Source organism: Tachypleus tridentatus, chromosome 2 (genome assembly GCF_004210375.1).
Source record: "Tachypleus tridentatus isolate NWPU-2018 chromosome 2, ASM421037v1, whole genome shotgun sequence".
NCBI lineage: Eukaryota > Metazoa > Arthropoda > Merostomata > Xiphosura > Limulidae > Tachypleus > Tachypleus tridentatus.
The window spans coordinates 17,662,303-17,688,192 of NC_134826.1; the positions used below are offsets into that span (position 1 = coordinate 17,662,303).

Below are 25,890 nucleotides of genomic sequence, written 5' to 3' on the forward strand. Positions count from 1 at the left end.
GTCAATACACTTTTGCCAACGTGTACTAATGCTGTTTGTGCCTCAGCTGTAGAAATCATAGTTTTTATGGTCAATGAATTCCCTGGAAGTTTTTTCTGCAGTTGCTTGGTTTTAAAAGCCCTTTTTAGTCAAAAGGTTGTCAAAATGTTTGAAAAAACTAAATTCTGTAAGGGAAATAAGGTGGGTGAGGCAGAACCTCGATTTCTAATTCGTTCAATTTTTGGAGCATCATCCTTGACAGGTCTCATAACACTGATTTTGTTGATCTTCAGTCAACTCGTGCGGAATCCACTTATCCAACTTTTTCGTCTTTTCAATCGCACTCATGTGGTTGGCAATGGTTGATTTGCTTGTGTCTAGCTTTTCTGCAAGCTCACGTACTGTTGTGCGAGGGTCTGTCTCAACTGCTTCCATTAATGTGTTTTCGTCTAAGGACGGCTTTCTTCCATGATATTCGTGGTCCTCAAGACTTTCATCTCAATCTCGAGACCTTTAGAACCAACGCTGAACTGTACGTTCAGTTACAGATCCGTGGATGAATGCTGGTTGATGTTCCGTGTAGTTTCAGTAGCTTTTCGTCCAAGTTTCAAGTCATAGAGGAAAGTCAAACGAAAGTCCTTTTTCTCCATGCTGCCTTGAGGGTTGCAAAACTTACTCTGAGTAGCGTTGAAACAGCAGACAATTAAGACATCTTGTAAGCGACAAACATTGGATTAAACCAACCAACCAACGATAAGTTACTTAATATTCAGCTTCTAAATGTCATCATGAGAATTCCGACATTTATTTCCAGACAAACTAATAAATCACTGAAATAAAACCCTAGCAGTAACTAGTAGCAACCTCTTTAGTAAATGTATTCTACAAAAAAAAAACAATGGAAAATATTTCTCTGTTTACATAAGATGTAATTACAGCAGACATAATCTACCACAAAAAAGTAATACGCCTTTTTTTTCTATCAACGTCAACTCCAACTCTATTTAGAAAGTTTAGTCTACTGGAAAGAATCTGGTGTAACTTTACCAACTTCAATTCCTTAAATATTTTCTACTACATTATTTTTCTCCTAATATGAACTTCATCTCAGGCAATAGTATTTTGCTTATGCAAATTTTCTTTTTCTCAATGATTATGTAAATACTTTGATTATATCTTTCATTAGAAAAATGAGATAAGTTGATAAAGTTCTACTTAAGTTTACCTCTGACTGGAAAGGCAATATAATTATAAAACCCGAGTTGTTTTTAATGTATGATTAAACAGAACTGAGAATGGTTATAATGGATAACTAATTTTACTCCACTTCTCTAGCGACAGGAGTTTTCATAAAACACCTTTATATTGTGAAGCGTACCCTACACACGTGCACAATAAAAAAAACGTGTGTTTAGTTAATGCATGTACGTCTTCTAAGCGATTAGTTTCACGGAAAAGTGTGTTGGATCCGTGCTAGTGATTTAGTTAAATTGTTGACTTCAGAGCAAAGCCACATTGGGTTATCTGCTGCGTCCACCACAGGAAATCGAACCCCAGATTTTAGCATCGTACGTCAGTAACTACCGCTGTTCTACTGAATGGTAATTGAAAAGTTGTGGAGCGGAGATTTTTAATTATGTAAAGTAACTACTAAAATAATTTCAAATCTCAGATGCGATAAAAAGTAAACATTTCATTTTCTCTACAATATGTAAACTCATACATTTAAGACATTTTATGAACGACTTAAACTCGTAAGTTAATATTTCTTGTGGATTATGAAACACAGTTGTATTCCCCCCCCCCAATCCATATAGTTCCCGATTTACTGGTAACGGAAGATACGTGCTATGCAAATTAAAAGGAGTTCTAGTTTAACCACAGAACAGTTTAGTATTCTTAACAGACGTTTGTTGTTAAGATGTCCATTTTCAAATTGACGCTTGATAAATGTTCACTGCTATTCAAACATGTAATATGGAGATACCTTTTCTGTCTGGATACCCTGAATGCACTGAATGCTAAAATACATTAATTAATTGTGTTGGGGGGAAGGGGAGTAATAATGTCTGCATTTTCTACCAGGCGGCGGTAGCAATCAGTTTTATTGTTGTCAATTCTCAACATTTAGAATTAATAACGTACGTAATAATATAAAGGCTTATCAACACTATTTTATTATTACTACCAATTTATTAAAACTTTTAAAATAATTTTAACATATATATAGATTACTAATTAATTTTTCTAAGGCTAAAAACTCATAATTGCTTTTCAACTCTTTACCAAATACTTTTTGACGCAAGGGATATCATGTTATATTAAACACATAAACATGTTTTGAAACAATCGTATAAAAAATGGAAAAAAAATTGTTCCAAAGCGAAAGCTTGTGTTTAATTTAAATTTAAATTTGATGTTGTTTCTCCTTATCTCTTTACACTAATATTCTTTTAAAATAATTTGGCAGAGACTTGGTTTATCCATTAGTTAAGCACTAAGTAACACAGTGCATTTTTGAACTTGTAGACTCGAGGTAAGATAGCTAATGTACAGCCTCCATTATCTAGTCTTTCCAGGTGCAATAGTGGAGGCCCAGCACGACTAGATAGTTAGGACGCTCGACTTGCAATCAAGAGTCGTGGGTTCGAATCCCTATGGTGTGACAGTTAATCACACTATTTGCTGATAAAAGAGTACCCCAAGAGATTGGTGATGGTGGCTACTTGCCTTCCCTCTAGGTTTTCAATGCTAAATTGGGGATGGATAGCTCTCGTCTAGCCTTGCGCGAAATTTAAAATGAACAGCGGAATTTGTCCGTCGTTTTTTTAACTCAATGTTTCAACTGTTAACACTCCTGTGCAATCATTTTTACGTCTTTTGTGGATCAAAATAAAGCGATAAAAAACATTATAAATTCAAACAGACATGTAGTGTATCTACCGATTACTTCTGTGTTTGTGGTATCCCAATTACCTTGAAGAGTCCTGGACTGAGGATAACTCATAATTAAGAATGGTTTGTTTTATTTTCGAATTTCACGCAAAGTTACACGAGGGTTGTGTGTGTGTTTTCTTTTAGCAAAGCCATATCGGGATAATCGCTGAACCCACCGAGGGGAATCGAACCCCTGATTTTAGCGTTGTAAATCTGTAGACTTATCCCTGTACTGCTACACGAGGGCAATATGCGCTAGCCGTTCCTAATTTACCAGTGTAAGAGAAGAGGGAAGACAGCTAGTCATCACCACCCACTACCAACTCTTGGGCTACTCTTTTACCAACGAATAATAGGACTGACCGTCACATTATAATGCCCACACGGCTGAAAGAGCGAGTATGTCGGGTGCGACGGGGATTCGAACCCGCGACCCTCAGATTACGAATAGAGCACTCTAACCACCTGGCCATGCCAGACCCTGTTTGCGTGAAAGTGTTTTGTATTCACTATGACAGAAATCTATATACACTGAATAGATGAAGTGAAGAAAAATGTGTCATTGTCCACCATTCAATTTTTCACTGTGTAACTACACAGTAGAACTTAGGCTCTAAAATTAAACAATTTTCGGTATGCTACGTTTATTGATTATTTCCTAAATGTAATCCTACCAATTATTCATGAACGTTGTTCTATATTACCTCATTTGACAACCTTGAAAAGTACAACATGTCTAACGGTAATAAACATGTTTGTTAAACAATCTTTAAAAATACAAAATTTTTAACCATAATAAACATGTTTCTAAAATTAACCCATATTATACAATATGTTAAACAATAACATGATATTTTTTAATTGTGTTTTTATCAGTTTTATAACTGGTACAGTTACTCCTGACTTTTAATCTGTTACGATAATTAACCCACAATTAATTTAAAATTAGTTAAATAAACACAAATTACAAACTAATTTAATATGCACATTATAATTAACATAGCCTGCAATGTATACATGCTAAGCAAAACGAAAAAAAACAAAGCAGGTCTAACTTCAGAGCCATGAATAGTCTAATCAATTTAACACTTGTCTTCCGTTTCGAATGTCGAAACGTTGTTCTTTGCTTTATTAGTAAAAGTGTTGATACTCAGACTGGCCGTTCTGACATACAAAATGCTTATTAATGCTGGTAGTGCTTTCAGTAGATACGATACCTACCTTAAGGACCAGAAGCAAGAAGTACAGGCAGAAAAAAAAGGAGAAAATATTTGGATAATGACATTAGGGTTATGAAGAGAAAAAATCTGTCATCAGTAAAGACATCGAAGCTATGACATCTTTAGACAAAGGTTCAAATGTATTAAGATGTAGTTACTTTAATGCTAACTAAACTTACTTCTACATTCCTAATGTTTTTATTACTATATAATATAAACTGTTTTAAACCTAGCGCTGGCCTCTTCATTATCTATGAGATAAACCTTTAATTCTATCGTATTTATGTTTTTGTTTTCATTATTTCTTTTCTTAGTCTGCCTTTTTTACTTTTTAATAGCACAATCTTCCTCAAAGCTACCTGTCACTTATCCTCAAACAAACTCTATGAAGGATATACTATTTCTTTCATTCTTTATCACTTTTAGATTGAAAGAAAAACTCGCAAGGAATGTAGAAGAAATTCCTTGTTGTTTTTTATGGTCCTTGAAGTTTTTGGTTTATAATATATATTTGAAATATTTTTCCTTTCAGCTAAACATAACATAGTGACTGATTGCCAAAAGATGGTGAGCAGGAACTTCACGTTATTTATGAAAAGCGAATGGTGATACCTCAGGTGACAAATGGAAGGTGGATTATGTTCTTTTCTCAATTTTTTTTGCAAGGCGTGGGAAAATAAATGTTTCATATCCCCATTTTTAATTTTTCTGAAAGCCCCAAAAATGTTTAGTCTAATTTTTTATTATTCTTCGTATTAGACCACTTATTTGTATAACTTTTAAGTCCTTTGAAGTAGATATAAAGTAGTTATTTTCATGCTAAATGAAGATGGTAGTTTGGCTTTTATCAGTTAACATCAACACTTTGTTCATACAGTTTTTTGTGTCGTTTTAACTTCCAAACGTTCCTAGAGCCTATTTTGTATATTATTTGCTAACTGTAGAAATAGCGTCATATAATAAACTTAATTCGTTTAATTAAAGAAAATATTGTAAGTTGTTAAAAGATATATTAATGTTATAATAGTAGTTGTAACTGGTTTAAAATTGTTTACTTAAGATTATAATATATGAAATTTTCGTATAATCCTTGTTTTATTTTATAAATTTATTTAGGGTTACGTTTCCAATGAAACAAGGTGTGTTAACAGTTGGGCAAGTGAGGCTCCTTCTGTAAGAAGAACAACCCTGCCACAGACCTCATAGAACTGGATAAAACAGCACAAATCTGTGAAGGTGTGCATAGTTGATTCTAATCTCAGTGTGATTTCCCATGTTGTTATTAAAAAAAGGTAGATTACCTGAGTTAAATGAAAGAAAAATTGCAGCTGCTTTGACACTTGAAGTTTCAGTAATACCTTTCTAATGGCTAGTTCTTTGTTGTCTTAAATATAGGATTGATAAAGTGTGTTGTACGTTCAAAAGGTGAACTATTCTTTCAACCATGTATTATGAACTTTTTTCATTCTGTTTTAGTACAATTGATATTATAGTAAGAATTGACAAAATTCTCAGAAAACTTCAATCCCAAGAGTGAGTTTAATGTATTTTATGTTAACCAGTTATCAGGAATCCAACTAAACAACAGCTGTCTTATAAACAACATAATAAAATATTTAACATTTAACTTAGCTCAGAAATATTGAGTTTTTCGTCGGTGGTTTTGAACTCATACTGTTAACCAAATGTGCAACTTGAAATTTTTTAATGTTCTTTACGTATCTGCATACAATGTTATTATATAACTTACCTATGATACTGCGTCTTCCATGTGACTTATTGCCCACATATCAGTGGAGTTTATTTAAGCTCTGCTTTCATGCTTTTAGGTATATTTTTCGTTAACAGTTGTGCTGCTTACACCTTGCAATCTTTCTTTTTTATTTTCTATGATTAATTCTGAAATATAAGCTAATATTTCTGTTCTTGTTTGAATATGTTTTTCTGCTGAATTATTATTTGAGTTGTCTTACTTGGGTGTACATGGAATTGTGGTCACTGCAATGTTGGTATTTATAGATTAACAAATTTACACCAATTAAGTAGCCTGCTGAGAGCATCCCTAACAGAATCATGGATTTTTGTATGCCAATAAGATGGTTTCCAACTCTTTTTCTTTTGTTCAAAGAGAGAAGCAGGACTTCCCAACAGCCCTAGTTCTAATGAAGCTTTTGTTGACATGACATGTAACATTTTATATCTTTTACCTGTTTCTGTTACACCCAAGGGGTCCAATGTGTTGCTCCAAAAAACTATTTGGATTCATCATTTCTTTTCCCACCTCCTGACATTACGTTACAATAATTTCTTATTCATTTATGAGCTCAAACTTTGTCCTCTTATCAGGTTTTGAAGGGGTTTCTGTTTTGACTTCAATTCCACAGATACCCTGATTTTGAGTCTTTCTTTATCTGCTCAATCATTGGTTGTTAGCTATAATCTTTCTTCTAATCCTTTGATTGAAGCACATATATATTTGATCTCTGTTGCCACATGATTAGTATGATTCTTTGATAACTGGGTTTTCAGAGCTGTTTTATTGAGGACTTGTTCTCTCTATGGGTGATTACCTTCCATTTTCCTCTTTCTTATAACCTTTATAGTCTCATTTCCTCTGAGATGTTTACTCAGTCAGGGAAAGCTCATCAGTAAGAGCTGATAAAGACTGTAGTTTCAAGGCTAACTTCTGGTCATCATTGTTCTAGTTGACATTTAGGTAATATTCCTCATACTGTTGCATTACTAATTGACCTCGTACACAAAATGTTTCTTGCTCCTTTGGTGTAAGGAAATGGCAGTCCAAATCATTTTGACCATCTAAACCAAGACCATGACTGTGTTCCATTTCCTTCTCTTTGTGGGATGCCATTTGGGATTGTGCATTTTAGTGTGGACTCCTTCACTTCAAGACCATTCGGTTCAACAGTTGCTTCATGTCCATTTTTGTATCTACTTTCATCCACTTCCTCTTTTGATTTGTGGGCAGTCCACTCATGTTCATCTACTGAATCAGCAAGTTATACAGGGCTATTAACATGGCATTTTAGCATATTGGAGATTTGAACTAAATCTGTCGTATCTCTGTTATTATCTCAACAATCCATCATTTGTGATGCAATCAATTTTAATTTCTTGTATGTTTTTTTTAGAAAGGGTTTTTAGGTTATGAAAGTGAATACTGAGAATGTTTATATACACATTTCAATTCACATGTCTGCTTTAGTTTCTTCATGTTTTACATCAAAGGATAGTTTATCATTTCAAAATCCAGCCATTTAAGTTTTGGTATTAAACTTATAAATAAATCGTTCTTATTCTGATAAATTAATGCAGATAATTTGTCTGGGGCTCTACTGTTGTCACCTGATGAATTTATCAAATATCCAAGATAACAGTATTATTTAAAAAATGTTGTACTTACACAGGTATAGATACAAGTAATGTAACAATGAAATTCTTTTTACTGTCAGTATTAATGTCTACATAAAAATTCCTAAAACATTTATTGTTGAAATATTGGAATACATGCTAGAAGCTGTCCTTTTTTTAAAATATCAACAAAGTGAACTTTAACAGCTGAAACAAGGTAGTCTAATAACTCGTGTGTTAAACATTTTGTATTCCAGTTGACAAAATGTGGCATTGTAGCCATAGTAAGTGAAGTGTTTATAGTCCATTTAGTGAAGCACACATTACAACTTTTCAACTGGGAAAAATGTTTCAAAATTGCAGATTAAAACCAAAAAATTTGTTCATTATTAATTATACATTTTTAACATTAAGCCAAAAGTTCATAATTGCTCTTAAAATTATTCTAAAAATTATGAGTATTTACTTTTCCAAAGAAATTGAAAGTTTTGAAATATATTTTTAGTTGTGATTTAAAATACAGGGTGACCCAAAATTATCTTCCATATTTTAATATTTAATAATTGAATAACTAAAGAAATACAACCATGCAGTTTCAATGTTTAGCCTAACTCGAACAATTTTTATTGGCATGTCAGTAAACTTCTACTTGTGCACCATTGGTGGCTCTCTGCACATAAAAACAATATTAGAATATAAGTTCATGTTCACTGCAACATATGTACAGTTACAGCAGTGATGGTATCAGTTATCCTGGTCTTTAGCTCTATGATGTTTGCTATAGGTATGTGATACATGATATCCTTAGCATACCCCCAAAGAAAGAAGTTTAGTGGAATAATATTTGACCAATGTATCGCATTGGTTCTCTTCTTGCATGATTCCCATTTATGGGGTAAAACTACTCACTTGAATGAAAAAAGAAAAATCATAACAGTATAATATTATGATTTTGGACTACCTTACCCTGTACATTAAACATTTTATTATTATGTAAGTAACAGGTGAGGTAGCAAATTTATGTAAATGCAGTCAGTAAAAAATGCCTGTAACAAAAGGCAAGATTTTTACTTTACAAGAAAGGCCATGTGTAATATTAAATTTTATTTGTATTCTAATTTTTTATTATAATTCATGCTGTTTATATTTAAAAATTTTCTGCAAAATTATTAGCATAAGTAGTGTGAAATTGTAAAGTTAATAAGAAATTTGTAAATTCATACACATAAACTGAATAAATAAATGAGAGTTATGTTTCTTATTTTTCTATGGAGTCAACTGCCCCTGTGCTTAAGTATTGTTTCAAGCCTTGCTTGTCTAGTCTCTTGTTTATTTTACTTGTAAATTTTACACAAAGATATATATATATATAGTATTTAGAATAAACATTTTACTCAAAACAAATCTCTGAAAAAGACAATAATGTAAACAGTATTGGTATATGTTTGGTCTTTTATAAATCTAGACTTCACCCATTTTTTATTATTTTTGCATTCAAGATTTTTTATGTATATGTTTCATGATTTTTCAAATAACTCGCTAACCCCATGCTTTAAGACACTATAATATTGTACTTTTACTTTGTTACATTTTACATTTCTGTTACATTATAGTTTTTTCAAAATATTGATATCTGATAAATAATATTTTGCATCATAATAGAACAATAGTTGTCGCACATTGTTTATCAGATACTTGTTTGCAATGGATAGTGATGGAAATTATGGATTCAATTGTTTATGGTCTTATTATCACACTCCTTTAACTTGATTTGAAAACATTTTATATCCAGTGTTGAATAATTTTTGTATTTTTATTCTACCGTAAAAACAAAATACAAGTGAAGAAAAAAACAAACTTTTCCAAAAAGGAAGGGGTTTCTAATATCAACCTTCAAAAACTATGTAGAGATAGTATTGTTTGTTTGTTTTGGAATTTCGCACAAAGCTACTCGAGGGCTATCTGTGCTAGCCGTCCCTAATTTAGCAGTGTAAGACTAGAGGGAAGGCAGCTAGTCATCACCGCCCACCGCCAACTCTTGGGCTACTCTTTAATTAACGAATAGTGGGATTTACCGTCACATTATAACGACCCCACGGCTGGGAGGGCGAGCATGTTTAGCGCGACGCGGGCGCGAACCCGCGACCCTCGGATTACGAGTCGCACGCCTAACGCACTTGGCCATGCCAGGCTAATAGAGATAGTAAGGATGCTGTAAACGCAATATTTATATTTAGTTCAAAAACCATGCAGAGATAGTGAGGATGCCGTAAACACCATATTTATATTTAGTTCAAAAACCATGTAAAGAGAGGATGCCGTAAACACCATATTTATATTTAGTTCAAAAACTATGTAGAGGTAGTAAGGATGCCGTAAACACCATATTTATATTTAGTTCAAAACTATGTAGAGGTAGTAAGGATGCTGTAAAAACACCATATTTATATTTAGTTCAAAAACTATGTAGAGGTAGTAAGGATGCCGTAAACACCATATTTATATTTAGTTCAAAAACTATGTAGAGGTAGTAAGCATGCCGTAAACACCATATTTATATTTAGTTCAAAAACTATGTAGAGGTAGTAATGATGCTGTAAACACCATATTTATATTCAGTTCCTTTACTAAAAGTTTTTCTTTATTTTTTTCCTTGTATTTTTAATGCAGTGTTTCAAAAGACATAGAAAGGTTGTATTTATAATTAAACTCTAAATACAATGAAGTTCAAACTGTAATAATTATTATTTGTCTATTATTGATAGGTAATTTTGTTTCACCTTATAGTTAAGTTTTTAAAGGAACACTGAATTTCTGTACAAAAGAAACCAACTTTAGGGGTAATAATGATATTGCAAACACTATAAGTATTATCTTTCTTTATCATAATTACTTATAGTTAATAATACTTATGAAAACAGGTATTTCATTTGAAACTACATCATCTCAGTGAAACTGGTTCATATCACTGTTTAGGTTTTTGAGTTATGTAATTAATAAGAAGCATTAAAAAACAACAAGAAATTCAATCTTTTTGTTATAGTATTTACAGACAATCTTAGAACTTGTGACCCAGCCATAACACAAATATTATTGTAAATGGAAACACTGTAGTGTTATAAAGTTCTGATGGCCTATTGGAGATGTTTAAAATACACTTTTCATGAACAATCTGAGCCATACCTACCTAGGCAGTGCTGCCACCTGTCTGATGTATATAATTCCATACAATACATTAATGTTTCAAAGGTGATTAAAATCAGCACTATAAAATGCGAGTGATCTTATTATAAATCATAAACAGTAGAATAAAATTGAACCTCAAAATTATTCTTCCGTTACTGTTCTTGGTTGTCATTCTTTAGCTATGGAGGATAATGCCTGTGATCACAGCACCCAAATGTGTTGGGGATATTACATCTATCAGGCAAAATCCAAATGTCATCAACTCAGGGAATCAGTTAAGAGTTAATGATAAGGGCCTTTTATTTTATGTAACATCAACTGAAAGGGAAGAGGTTGGGAGCTCTGTAAATATTAAGGGTATTTTAGTTTTACTATAAGAATATTATATTATTATACATAACATCAACTGAAAGGGAAGAGGTTGGGAGCTCTGTAAATATTAAGGGTATTTTAAGGGTGTGTCTGAACTGGATGTTTGAATATTAATAATTTGTTTTCCATTCACACCATCAAATCACATAATGTTTGGTTGTTGGTGCTGTTGACAAGCTATCTGCCCTCTATTTTATCACACAGATAAACAGCTGTGCATAGAAATTCTATAAAAGCACTGGTAGTATTTATTTTTTAAATTATTTTGTGGTTGACAAGTGATGTAGTGACTTCTTACGTTGATCAGGTTAAATTTAAAAAGTTTTATTTCTATTTATTTAGGGAAGAAACTCCATGATAAAGCACCTAAAATTCAGTGACTTGTGATTCCAAAGATCCTCCAACGTAAGAGATGTCACATCACCTTTCAGCGCAAACATTCCCATAAATGTAATAATGAAGCAGCTGATGGAACAGAGATGTCATTGCTCTGGTTCCCACCATGAGTCTTCCTCATCTATAGGAATCATAAGTGCTAGCAAGTAAAATAAGCATTGTAATTGTAAAAAAATTATAAATAAAAAAGAAATGCCTTTTTTTTATTTCTGTCTCCGAACTGCTGGTATGGGTATTAACACTATTAATGATAAGCAGAGAATAACGTTTCAGCCTTTCTAGATCATCTTCGGTCTGTGAACTGTCTTGTCGGAGAATGTGCCCATACTAACCAATAACCCCTCCCATTGACACAGCGGTATGTCAGCAGATTTACAATGCTAGAAACCAGGTTTTGATACCTGTGGTGGGCAGAGCACATTTCAGATGACCTAGAAAGGTCAAAATATTGTTCTCTGCTTAGCATTAAAAGTGTTAATACCCATAACAGCTGTTCTGAGATACATTTTTATTTTAAGTGGGTTTTTTCGTCATCAAGAATTACTTTCCTTCAATTGTATAAATATTCTTTTAATTTTTCCCAAAAAACTAGATAACTAAATTATTTTATAAATGTTACCCAATAAGTATGTTAAATAATTTTAATATATTTATAATACAAATAAGAAATTACTTTAACATTGTTACCTTTTTATTGTTTTGTCTTGTTGGGTTTTTGTGCTTCAAGTGACTGGTCCTCCATTTCCAAAAAAAAAAAAGAAAGAAAACAGAATGGCGCTTCTATTATTTAAACTCTGATTTTTGGTCTCGTATTCTATAACTCTTTTAAGTTTTAACATTTAACTGCAGGAATAATATTAATTTTTAAGAAAAAACTATTAACACTTAGATAGTAATTAAAGTTTTTAAAAATTATGTTAATTCGTTTATATAATGAAAAGTAAAAAATAACATTTCATCATGTAACTTGTGCTTAAGTTTTTTTTATTTACCAAAAGCAAATTGTTTGCATGTTTTGAATTTTGCTCAAAGCTACTCAAGGGCTGTCTATGCTAGTTGTCCCTAATTTAGCAGTGTAAGACTTGAGGAAAGGCAGCTAGTCATCACCACCCACTGCCAATTCTTGGGCTGTTCTTTTACCAATGAAGAGTGGGATTGGCCTTACTTATAATGTCTCCACAGCTGAAAGGGTGAGCATGTTTGGTGCGACGGGGATTCAAACCGACGACTCTCAGATTATGAGTGAAACGCCTTAACCCACCTGGCCATGCTGGGCCCTTGTTTGCATGACAAAAATAGCTGGTTTCATTCTTAGTGCTTCGCCTGATGAGATACCGTTATATGGTATTCTTAGGTGCACTGATGTCACTGAAGAGTAATTGTGTAAGAATCACACAATACTGGGCCTGGCATAGCCAGGTTGTTATGGAGCTTCACTTGCAACTGTGGAGGTATTACAATGTGATTGTCAATCCCAATATTTATTGGTAAAAGAGTAGTTCAACTATTAACTGTGGGTGGTGATGACTAGTTGCCTTCCCAATAGTTTTCGTTGCTATAAGTTGACAGCTAGTGCAGATAACTCTCAGGTAGCTTTGCAAAAACTACCAAAATCCTTCTTGAGATATCTTTGAAAAAAAGATAAAATTGTTAAATCTCCAAAGAAAATCTGAGGAAACATAGCATTGTCTACAAGAGATGTGAGTGTACTATCTGAGCAACTATTGGTTGTTCCCATCCAAGTATAATGGAGGATTTTCTTCAAGGATTCACCTTGCCAACCAGTGGAAGACTCTAATGTCCAACTTTTGCTTGAGTTATTTTAGAAGATTCTTACCTTCAAAAGTGTGCATGTGACAACAGTAGGTAAACAACCTTCAACAATAGATACTTATGGTGAAAGAAACTTAACCAATTTCTTGATCAACGTTCTGTAAACATTTGTATAGTCTTCTGTGGGCAAAACCTTTTATATAAATTTGAAGTATTGTAAAGGGGAGTAGGCAACAACTAATATATTTGCATGCTATTAAATGTTTGAAGAGAAGTTAGTGTATATTTTATTTAAGTAATTTGAAAGTTTCTGAATAAACCTTATTAACCTTAAAAATGTTTATAACGTAATATGTTAAAATAGTTGATTGAAATTTATTAAAGGCAGTTAAGTTTCAATAGTAAGGTTCACAGTCTGTTTCCACATCAGCTTAGCATAAAATAAAACCCATATTAAATACCCGTGGTGGGCACAGCACAGATAGCCTGTTATTTAGCTTTGAGTTTAACAACAAACAAACAAAGTTCACATTCTGTCTTGTCGGAGAATATACCCATACTAAAGCAATAACCCTCCATTGGGACAGTAGTATGCCTGCAGACTTACAATGCTAGAATTCAGGTTTTGATACCTGTGGTTGGCAGAGCACAGATAGCTGAAAGTGTCTTTTTGCTTAATATGAAACAAACAAACAAAACAAAACTAAAGCTACACGAAAGTCGTCTGGATTTTCTTCTGTACAGGTCATTAGAAGTTAAATATGAAAAGCTACCTGGCGTTTTCACTGTATCTACAGTGCATATGCTACTTTTCAACAATTCAGAGTGTTTTGCAAACTGACAAATAGTCAAAACCAAAACCAAGATTTCTGGTGTACAGTTCTGAATATTATCTGTCTTCATTGGGTCTGTTGTCCACTTAGTTTTAACAGTAACTATAATTTTGTCATCATTTGATAGGGGAAAGTAGTCTTCATAACCTCTCACTACCTATGTTATTATTATTCTATGTAAACTTTGTAAAGCCTTACAATATACTCTATAATCCAGTAACCCATATAAACCATCTTATAAGGAAAAGTAAATAAGCATTACAAAAATCAGTTTTCACTCAGTAAAAGAAGCTGTGTAGGACTGGCTAGTGAAGTTGAAAAAATGAACCAAATAAGATAGGGACAGAAGTGGACACATTATTTGAACCGGCTAAGGATCGCATTACAGACTAAGTCATCTTGATTTTACATGGATAATAAAATCTCTACATTACATTCTTCTGGCTTAGCATGGCCAGATGGTTAAGACACTTCACTCGTAATCTGAGGGTTGCAGGTTCAAATTCCATCACACCAATCATGCTCGCCTCTTCAGCCATGGGGGCATTATAATTTGATGGTCAGTCCCACTATTCATTGATGAAAGAGTAACCCACGAGTTGGCAATGGGTGGCGATCACTAGTTGCCTTCTCTCTGGTCTTACACTGCTAAATTAGGGATGATTAGCGCAGGTAAACCTCGAGTTGCTTTGTGCAGAATTCAAAACAAAATAAGATACATTCTTCCTCACTTGCAAATCAAATGAAAACAGAATTTCCAATCTTGTTTCTAAAATGTTACTCTGTTGTAATATTAGTGGTGGATTCAGAAAAGATACCAGGGGACATGACCTAACTCTTATTGGTGACACTAATTTTTTTTTATGTACAAATATCCATTTCATGTACTTGGAGACCCATTAATACAATCTTTGATTTGCATTCATTTGGGCATTTAATTTTTTTACCTATGCAAATGTATGCTGAACAGTGAAGGGAAGGCTTGTGGAGCCAGTATAACCCTCTGTCTCCCCAAAAGTATTCATCTGTGGGGTTTCTTCATGCCCTGTTGTTGGCCTCTTCCTCTTTCGATCATCTCCGAATCTGCCAATGGTAAAATAACCATATAGTTAGTATTATAAAGGAAAAGTATTTGGATGACAGATGATATTATATTCAAACATCAAACTTTCGATATACCAAGCGGAAGCCAGGAATGTATGGGTTTATTTTCTGTACAAAGTCGAGACAGCTCTATCTGCTATGTGACCATTTGCTGATCAAATGATATATCCACTTTCATCCTTACCTTGTTTGGTTCGTTTTTGTTGGGTTTTTTTTTCAGTACCCGGCATGACCAGGTGTTTAATGTGCTTGACTCACAATCTGAGGGTCGCAAGTACGAATCCTCATCACACCAAACAAGGTTACTCTTTCTGCTGTGGGGCCGTTATAATGTTACGGTCACTCCCACTATTCGTTAATAAAAGAGTAGCCCAAGAGTTGGTGATGACTAGCTGCCTTCCCTCTTACACTGCTACATTAGGGACAGCTAGCGCAGATAACTCTCGTGTAGCTTTGCTCGAAATTCAGAAATAAACAATACTTTTTTTCAAGTTCACTAGCCTGACCTACCCAGCTTTATTAATTGAGTGATAATTGCTTCTCCTAATATTTGTGCAAATTTGACCACGTATCTTCTCATAGTAATAATGACACAAACTTACGTTTTGCTTTTCTGATCCGTATAGTTTAACTCATTCTCTCTGGTACATGCAAATCAGAGTAGAACAGTCTAATTAACTAGAAATAACTACGTGATGCACGTGAATTGAATTACTATTCTTAGAAAAACACGTAAAAACAAACAGAACAACCAGTTCACTTAAGCTGTTCAAATTACTGTTTGGAGCATGTTACACACGGAAAAAATTAGACTACATTAAGTTGCTTTGAGAAGAAGGATACCTAGAACAGTAGATTGTGTAAACTTGAAGCTTGAGAAACACGTAGAAAAAACTAGACTACATTAAGTTGCTTTAAGAAGAAGGATACCTAGAACAGTAGATTGTGTAAACTTGAAGCTTGAGAAACACGTAGAAAAAACTAGACTACATTAAGTTGCTTTAAGAAGAAGGATACCTGGAACAGTAGATTGTGTAAACTTGAAGTTTGAGAAACACGTAGAAAAAACTAGACTACATTAAGTTGCTTTAAGAAGAAGGATACCTGGAACAGTAGATTGTGTAAACTTGAAGTTTGAGAAACACGTAGAAAAAACTAGACTTCATTAAGTTGCTTTAAGAAGAAGGATACCTAGAACAGTAGATTGTGTAAACTTGAAGTTTGAGAAACACGTAGAAAAAACTAGACTTCATTAAGTTGCTTTAAGAAGAAGGATACCTAGAACAGTAGATTGTGTAAACTTGAAGTTTGAGAAACACGTAGAAAAACTAGACTTCATTAAGTTGCTTTAAGAAGAAGGATACCTAGAACAGTAGATTGTGTAAACTTGAAGTTTGAGAAACACGTAGAAAAAACTAGACTACATTAAGTTGCTTTAAGAAGAAGGATACCTAAAAGAGTAGATTGTGTAAACTTGAAGCTTGAGAAACACGTAGAAAAAACTAGACTACATTAAGTTGCTTTAAGAAAAATGATACCTAAAAGAGTAGATTGTGTAAACTTGAAGCTTGAGAAACACGTAGAAAAAAACTAGACTACATTAAGTTGCTTTAAGAAGAAGGATACCTAAAAGAGTAGATTGTGTAAACTTGAAGCTTGAGAAACACGTAGAAAAAACTAGACTACATTAAGTTTCTTTAAGAAGAAGGATACCTAGAACAGTAGATTGTGTAAACTTGAAGCTTGAGAAACACGTAGAAAAAACTAGACTACATTAAGTTGCTTTAAGAAGAAGGATACATAGAACAGTAGATTGTGTAAACTTGAAGCTTGAGAAACACGTAGAAAAAACTAGACTACATTAAGTTACTTTAAGAAGAAGGATACCTAGAACAGTAGATTGTGTAAACTTGAAGCTTGAGAAACACGTAGAAAAACTAGACTACATTAAGTTGCTTTAAGAAGAAGGATACCTAGAACAGTAGATTGTGTAAACTTGAAGTTTGAGAAACACGTAGAAAAACTAGACTACATTAAGTTGCTTTAAGAAGAAGGATACCTAGAACAGTAGATTGTTTAAACTTGAAGCTTGAGAAACACGTAGAAAAAACTAGACTACATTAAGTTGCTTTAAGAAGAAGGATACCTAGAACAGTAGATTGTGTAAACTTGAAGTTTGAGAAACACGTAGAAAAACTAGACTACATTAAGTTGCTTTAAGAAGAAGGATACCTAGAACAGTAGATTGTGTAAACTTGAAGTTTGAGAAACACGTAGAAAAACTAGACTACATTAAGTTGCTTTAAGAAGAAGGATACCTAGAACAGTAGATTGTGTAAACTTGAAGCTTGAGAAACACGTAGAAAAAACTAGACTACATTAAGTTGCTTTAAGAAGAAGGATACCTAGAACAGTAGATTGTGTAAACTTGAAGTTTGAGAAACACGTAGAAAAAACTAGACTACATTAAGTTGCTTTAAGAAGAAGGATACCTAGAACAGTAGATTGTGTAAACTTGAAGTTTGAGAAACACGTAGAAAAACTAGACTACATTAAGTTGCTTTAAGAAGAAGGATACCTAGAACAGTAGATTGTGTAAACTTGAAGTTTGAGAAACACGTAGATAAACTTGACTACATTAAGTTGCTTTAAGAAGAAGGATACCTAGAACAGTAGATTGTGTAAACTTGAAGTTTGAGAAACACGTAGAAAAAACTAGACTACATTAAGTTGTTTTAAGAAGAAGGATACCTAGAACAGTAGATTGTGTAAACTTGAAGTTTGAGAAGCTTCAGGTGAACTGTAATTAAAATGTTCTACTTGAAATGCACATGATGATTGTTTTTTGTTTTGTTTGTTTTTGAATTTCGCGCAAAGCTTCACGAGAACTATGTGCGCTAGCCGTCCCTAATTTAGTAGTATAAGACCAGAGGGAAGGCAGCTAGTCATCACCACCGACTGCCAACTCTTAGTCTACTCTTTTTCAACGAATAATGGGATTGACCATCACATTATAATGCTCCAATTGCTGAAAGGGCGAGCATGTTTGGTGCGACAGGGATTCGAAAACGCGACGCTCAGATGACGAGTCGAACGCCTTAACCCACCTGCCCATGCCGGGCCTGTGACGGATCAGTTATCTTATGTAAAGTAAACTAAACCAAAACGAGGACTTTTGGTTAGAACGATTAGTTAGAACGTGTCTGCGTCTTTTGGTATTGGTATTTGATGTAACAACTTTAAAATAATAATTCACAAAGGTAAAACGATGTGTGTTTGTTTTATCGAAGAAACAAATGCATGAGAATCACTGGAGAATTTGTAGCCCAAATAATGTTCTTAAAATATTATACAGTTGATATAAGGTTGGCTGTTGTTAAGCCTAAAGCTACACAATGGGATATCTGTTGTCTTCCCTCCATGGTACCTAAAACCGATTTTTAGTGTCGTAAGCTCACAGACTTACTGCTGAGAGCCACTGGGGCACTTTGATTTAAATATGTTTACCGTGTGAACAATGTTTGATACTCTTATAATTTTGTTCATTTGTATGACCACTTTGAGAACAACGACAGAGATCTAAAAGATCAAAAATCATTGTTTATTTCTTGTTCATTTTATGTTACTTGTTTAGCCCTAGTTTCACAGAATGGTGACTCATACATTTCTGGAATCTTCTGTCAACACCCGATGGATCAGCAGCAAACGAATTTATAAACCTGTTGCCTGCCAAGTATTTCAGCTGCTACGGCAACTCCGATCCAAGTTCAAAATACAACTATAATGCTTCTTTATTTTGTAACCTTTTTCATGACGTCATTTTGGATCAAAAGTGAAACAATATGCAAGTAGATCAAATGCATGTATGGTGCTGACATCTAGCTTTAGGGTTAGGTATTATTGAGAATAAATTAGCTCGACCGTGGCATCGTGTTACCGATCGGCATGGACGAGTTATCTCGTCTACGGCACTGAACAGGTTAAGTTCTATAGTTCGATCCGCTGCGGAGAACGGAATGTAGATAGGCTATTGTGAAGCCGTGTGTTAGGGACACGTCCAGGTAATATTTAATTTGTAGCCACGAAACTCGTCGGCTTTCGTCAAATTATAAACTATATTCCATTTCTATATATATGCTCATATTACACACGTGCGTTCATTCGAAGCAGATAAAATCTCCGTAGGCATGGCCAGGTGGTTAAGGCGCGCGACTCGTAATCCGAGGGGTTCGGGTTCAAATCCTCTTCAGCTGTAGGAGCGTTATAATGTGCGGTCACTCCCACTATTCATTGGTAAAAGAGTAGCCCTAGGCCTGGCGGTGGGTTGTGATGACTATCTGCCTTCCCTCTAGTCTTACACTCCTAGCTGAGGGACGGCTAGTGTAGATAGTCCTTGTAGCTTTGCGCAAGTTTAAAAAAAACCCAAAAAAACACTGTAGTGTGCTGGTTTGAGCAAATTATGCAGGATTCTCTGTGTACATCGTCCAGAGTAAAGTAATTTTATAATACAGCAACGCTGAGGAAGGGCTGAACTATTACTGGTTTGAGGTTAGGCTTATGATCTATATACAATACTGATCATCGCATGTTGTAATCTGATGTCATGACAGGAGAAGGGCCTTAATTTTTCATTAATGTCTAAACCAGAACCTGCATTCATATCCTGTACCACATTTTTTTTTTGGTCCAAGTCAGTTTACAGCTGTTGCAGTTGAAAGTGTTTGACAATACCTTACGGATGTTGTTGTTGTTGTTTTGAATTAAGCACAAAGCTACACAATTGGCTATTTGTGCTCTCCCCACTACGGGTATCGATACCCGGTTTTTAGCTTTGTAAGTCCAGAGACATACCGCTGAGTCACTAGGGGGGGCCTTACGGATGCGAGGAAACGAATAACGTTTATAAACAGTTCAGTATGAACATGTTATTGTAATACTCAGTTCTCGTCTGTCCTGAAAATGCTCGTGCGCTTTATTTCAATGGGTGTAAATAACAGCAGATGTAAACATACATTAGTACACATTTTGTACAGCAAAAGTTTTAAAATTTAAAACTTTAAAAGTTTTTTATCAAAGTTTTAAAACGGTCAAACGACGCTTGATCGCAGTACAATATTATAAACCGGGTCGGATACCCGTGGGGGGCAGAGCACAGATTGTGTAGTGTAGCTTTATACTTTACTACAAACAAACAACGTTATAATTTTTTTATTTATTGTGTATGTATGTGTTTTCTCATAGCAAAGCCACATTGGGCTGTGTGCTGAGTTCACCGAGGGGAATCCAACCCCTGATTTTAGCGTTGTAATTCGAATAGTTACCGCTGTACCAGCGGAAGACTTTATTGATAATGTGGTAAGATTTTGCCATAACTAAACTAAATAAAAAAAACGTGCACAAATTACAGCATTAATGTATTTCTGATGAATATAGGCCGCACATAATAAAGGCTTAATTAATATTAGGCCTAAGACAAGTAGACATGAAAGATTTCGGAGTCTGCGGTTAGTATTTTTTGGTGTTATTCTAGAAACTCTCTACTTAAAAAAGTACTACTACAATAAAGGTATTAATTTGACCACAAACGTTTTACAGGTCTCTACTAGTTATACAATAATGTCTGGTGTCTAAGCTATTACAAATACTAATCAATTGTCAGGGCTCTACAGTGTAGCGTATTTCTTGTGTCTATTGAAAAATCGTGAACCTTTTGTGCCCTGTATATAAAGATGTAATACTGCAACAAAAATAATAATAATATACAAATATTTTGCAGGTCGCTATCAGAATGAAAGATATTACTTTGTTTCCCACGTCAACAAAAAGTTATTGTTGTTTGTTTTGTTTTTTAAATTTGGTAAACATTTCAAGTTCTGATAAGAAATGCAAAAGGCAAAATATGAGACAAATTGTTAACAAGTTTATTCCGGGTAGTTCTGTATGACATGTGTGAAACTTTGCACATTCACTGCTGAACATCCAAAGTCTGCAAAGGCGAAGTCCACGCTCACTAGGTGAAGTTTAACGTCACTCAATTTCAATAACGAGTATGGCCTCCCGTGAGCATCAATAACTGCTTGGCATCTCCTGCCCATGGAAGCGATGAGATGACGAATCACATCCTGTGGAATGGCTGTTCACTCAGCTTGCAAAGCTGCTGCAAGCTGAGATAAAGTCTGCAGTTGAGGTTGTCGCCGTCGCAGACGTCGGTCCAACTCGTCCCAAAGATGTTCGATGGGGTTTAAATCTGGTGATCTGGAGGGCCAGGGAAGAAAGTTGATGTTGTGGTGTCTCAAGAAGACAGTGGTGAGTCGGGCTGTGTGAGGACGGGCGTTGTCATGTTGAAAAACGTCGTTGACGTTCACCATGATGGGTTGCACATGGGGCCTAAGAATCTCGTCGACATATCGTTGAGCCGTAAGATTTCCTCGAATGTGCAAAAGGTCTGTTCTGGCATTGTAGGCGATGGCAGCCCACATCATGACGCTGCCACCACCAAATCTGCCAACATCCTGCACACAGTTTGCTGCAAAACGTTCACCTCGGCGACGGTAAACACGTGTCCTTCCATCCTGCATACGAAGCATAAAACGTGATTCATCGCTGAACCAAACATGCCTCCATCGTCGATGAGGCCATACCCGATGTGCCCGAGTCCACTGCAGCCGTACTTGACGATGTTGCTGGGTGAGGATGACGCCTCTGACTGGACGTCGAGGTCGGATTCCTGCATCTCGTAGACGGTTGCGTACGGTCTGATCGGAAATCCTACGCAGCCCTGGTATGGTTGAGGCAGTAGGCGTCGCAGTGGTGGTCCTGTCCCGAAGGTGACGTAACCGAATGTTGCAATATTGTGCGTGCGTGGTCACACGAGGTCTGCCAGATCGTGGACGGTCACGAGTTGATCCATGTTGTTGGTAACGATTCCATAGCCTTGTGATGGTGCTTGGGTGGACATTCACAGCTCTGGCAACATCTGATCGAGATTTGTCTGCTTTCAACCGACCAATGGCGTTGTTGCGTTGTGCTTCAGTCAGTCTTGGCGTAACTGTATTGCGTGTCGGTGGTTTAACACTGAGCTATGGAAACCGAGAACCCGTCACTTTTATAGGAATTTGCACATGTTGCACTTGCAGAATATGCAGATCTCTCAAACGAATTTATTGGACACGCATGCGTTTTGGCGAAAAATCCGATGTTTTCCTCCGTTTTCAAAGTGCACAACTTTTATTGTCATTTTGGTCTGACAATCAGTGCCTTAACACGTGTAACATCACATACTCTGAGCTTTTAATGTTATTACATATATTTATCTTTAAAATAACAAAAATATCTCTTTTCCGTTTCTTGTTTTGAAGAGTATATTTTGATATGATATATATAATGGTAATATCCTACGTGGACAAAACATTAGTTTAATAGGAAGGAAGAGTGGTGTGCTTTAGACCCGATAGCCTTACAATGTAGCCTTTGCAATAGAAACTGGTTTGGTTTGAACTTCGCGCAAAGCTGCTCGAGGGCTATCTGCGCTAGCTGTCCCTAATTTAGCAGTGTAAGACAAGAGGGAAGGCAGCTAGTCATCACCCCGTCACCAACTCTTGGTTTACTCTTTTACCTTCAAATAGTGGGAGTGACCGTCACATTGTAACGCCCCCACAGCTGAAAGGGCGAGCATGTTTGGTGTGACGGGGATTCGAACCCGCGACCCGAAGATTACGAGTCGAGTGCCTTAACCACCTGGCCATGCCGGGCCTAGAAAGTGCGTTGCTGAATGATTAATACGTGGTTATTCGACAGAGCACGACCGGACGAAGCGACACGTACTGTAACGACGTGGTGTTGTTCTTAAATCGTTTTAATATAATGTGCTCAAACTCTGTTTTAGGTAAAAAGCGTAGCACGCTGAATACTTTTCAACATACTGTGACAAATACTGAAATAAGACAATTATTTTCCACCTGCTTGTAACTCATGTTGTTTGTTTGTTTTTCTTATTGACGCCTTGACGATGACGAAGAAAACATTGTTAATACAGAAATTACCAATGGAGATTTCTGACAAAAGTGTTGGTGTTTTACTTAAATCATTCTGTCACTTTATTGGTGTTTAAAACTAAAAAAAAAAACATGCAAACAAAACCTATGTTTGAAAATTTATTGAACACAATGCAACAATCAAGAACCCTATATTGCGTTTTATGTTTAATTCATCACATAAAATGATTGCGTATCTTTGTGCTAAACAACAATCTATTCGCTGCGGTGGACAGAGCGGTTATAGCCCATTGGTATAGTACTGCGTTAAAAAAAAGCCAACAGGTACGTAACCTGAAGTAATGTTTAATCATGTATCATAACATTTGTCGCATAGCGAAAGCGAAATTCAAGTATGTAAACTGCAGTAGAAATACAAAAAAATATTGTATCAGGTTGTTCACCTCTAGTGTGAAGTTAAAGTACTTTAAGTAATTCTCCTAAAGACCATAGTTAATATAAATTGAAACAAGCCAGTAAATAACACCGACCAATTTTTCCTGACCTACTTCACAGATGAATCGAAGCCTTTCATGATGATTTTTTTTTTTTTGCAGGCAACTTCCACTTCACTCACGTTTTTATTTTATTCTTGCCACACTTCTGTTTTCATGAATATATATCTCTCAGTTATCGAAAGTATCCAATCCATCCTTTATTTCACCTTGATACTTTCAGCTTTAAAATAAGAAGTAAATAGATGCAGCTACTGTACAGTCATGTCACGTGCTCGTTTGGTAAAAATAGTGAACATAAAATCTTGTTAGATTGGTACTTGGAACATTTGGGGAAAGTGTTACATTTAAAATTAGCTTCAGAGTTTGACAGGATTGGTAAAAATAGTCAACATAAAATCTTGTTAGATTGGTACTTGGAACATTTGGGGAAAGTGTACATTTTAAATTAGCTTCAGAGTTTGACAGGACTGCTGAACTCAGTCGTACGATGGTTAATTTTAAATTTAGTTTTATGAAGCCCCAGTAATAATAAATATTTTTTTTGTAATATTTATATCACCATGGCTACGAGTCTTACTTTAGTTACTTAGTAACATTTCTTAACTGTATGTCAGAGGAAATGTCTGATACTCAGGTCATGTACAAGTACCTCTGATCATTCTGTTATTTTTGCTCACGGAGAATTAATTAACCACACGCAAACTTATCTGGATGAGAGAAAGAGCTGACTTAACCCTACACCCCCCAAGAGCTGACGTAACCCTCCACTCCCCTTTTTTTTTTTATCTTTAAACAGCCCACAGCTTTTGCTATAAATAAGCAGCTTCTTCGTGTGATAAGTACATTGACTTCTACAAGTGAGTATCCACTATACGAAGGTGATCCTTGGATAGGATAAAGAATAAATCGTAAACTGGCAACAAAGGTAACTGAGCCAAAACAAGTGAATTTACAAGTGTACAAATATGCATCCATAAAAAACACTTGATCTAAGGTCTTTAGAAAGGCAGTCTGACTTCATTGTTATGTATGACAAATGTCAGGCTGCTGAAGGAAGACAAGCCATCTCGACACGATATAAAGACACGTGCATGAATGCCGATATATTAAAGTGTTAGAATGCTGACGTCAACGGCCATTTAAAATGTGCAGTCAAGAGAGATATGCCCCAAATATCACACTAATTTGTAAATACCTATTTAAAACCCGTTGAAATAAATGACATCTCATTGAAGAGCGTGGTAGCCAACCACATGTACAAGTGTGTTTTCTTAGAGCAGAGCCACAACGGGCTGTGCCCATCCAGGGATACGACCTTTTTTTAAAATTCTGTTCACAAGAACACCAAATAACTACATCCTGAATACTAGCACGATAATGTTACAAAATCTTTGAAGATGCACCCACGTGTTCTTTTGTTAATTGTGGAAATTTTCTTGTTTTTTACTTCACTTTTGCAACGGACGACCAACTGGTTAACAAATTAACAACTCGTGTTCACGCTTATTCACTTCTAAACGATCAAATCATCTCTAATTTAAAACTGAACACTTTCTTCACATTGCTTTGGAAGTTTGGAAACTAACGTGGATTTTATAAAGATGTTATGACATATCCAATCAGTAGTACCAGAGGCTGTGTGCGAAGGTTCTTAATGTTTTATCACATATCCAAATCATTAGCACCACAAGCTACAAGCTACTATGTTATGCAAATCAGTTGAAGGCTGTGTAGTTTAATAAAGGTTTTATGGGATATTCAAATCATTAGCACCATAGGTGTGTGTCAGAAGGTTCTTAAAGGTGTCATGACATATCCAAGTCAGTAACACCACAGGCTGTATGCCAAAACGTTTATCAAGATGTTATGACATATTCAAGTGAGTAGCACCATTGGCTGTGTGCCGAAAGGTTCATAAAGGTATTATGACATATCCAGTCAGCAGCACCCCAGTACCAGAAGGCTAACTGATCTGGGCATGATATGTCAATGAGCATGCTCCGTATTTTTAGTTGTGGAGAAATTATAGTTGTGGCATTCAGTCATACTATTTGATAACTGTAAAATATTCTCAGCTTCAGTGGTTTGCTCTAAGAAGTTATATGGTAGGAAGTATAAGATAACAGGAGGCGCTATCATGAACCGTACTAAAGAGTAAATCAGAATTATCTGGCTTACATTGAGCACAATTTTGAATATAATGAAAACAACCTTTATTTATTTCACAAAA

The 25,890-nt window shown here is 35.1% G+C and overlaps 1 long non-coding RNA gene across 1 annotated transcript; it reads left to right on the plus strand.

The window, feature by feature from the left end:
* The first annotated feature begins 4,074 nt into the window (after positions 1–4,074).
* LOC143238798 (uncharacterized) lies at positions 4,075–12,035 on the plus strand. Its single transcript, XR_013020767.1, has 4 exons — positions 4,075–4,268; positions 4,669–4,767; positions 5,253–5,372; positions 11,406–12,035. It is a non-coding gene; the product is annotated as an uncharacterized LOC143238798 (long non-coding RNA).
* The last annotated feature ends 13,855 nt before the right edge of the window (positions 12,036–25,890 follow it).